Source organism: Odontomachus brunneus, unplaced genomic scaffold (assembly GCF_010583005.1).
Source record: "Odontomachus brunneus isolate Ranch 3 - 2012 unplaced genomic scaffold, Obru_v1 Obru_scaffold_168, whole genome shotgun sequence".
NCBI lineage: Eukaryota > Metazoa > Arthropoda > Insecta > Hymenoptera > Formicidae > Odontomachus > Odontomachus brunneus.
Window position 1 is genome coordinate 77,001 of NW_022639618.1, and position 227 is coordinate 77,227.

A 227-nucleotide genomic window follows, 5' to 3' on the forward strand; every position below is an offset into this window, starting at 1 on the left:
ATATAATATAATATAATATAATAATAATATAATATAATATAATATAATAATCATAATAAATATATCAATTAATATATAATAATATATAATAGTAATTATTATAATTTTATTTATAATTATTACCCTAATTTAATTTATTATAATTACGCCTTCCTCTTCGCTGTCGGCGATATCTATTATTTCTATATTATCCTCCTCCTCATCGAAGTCGGCGATATCAATGTCGT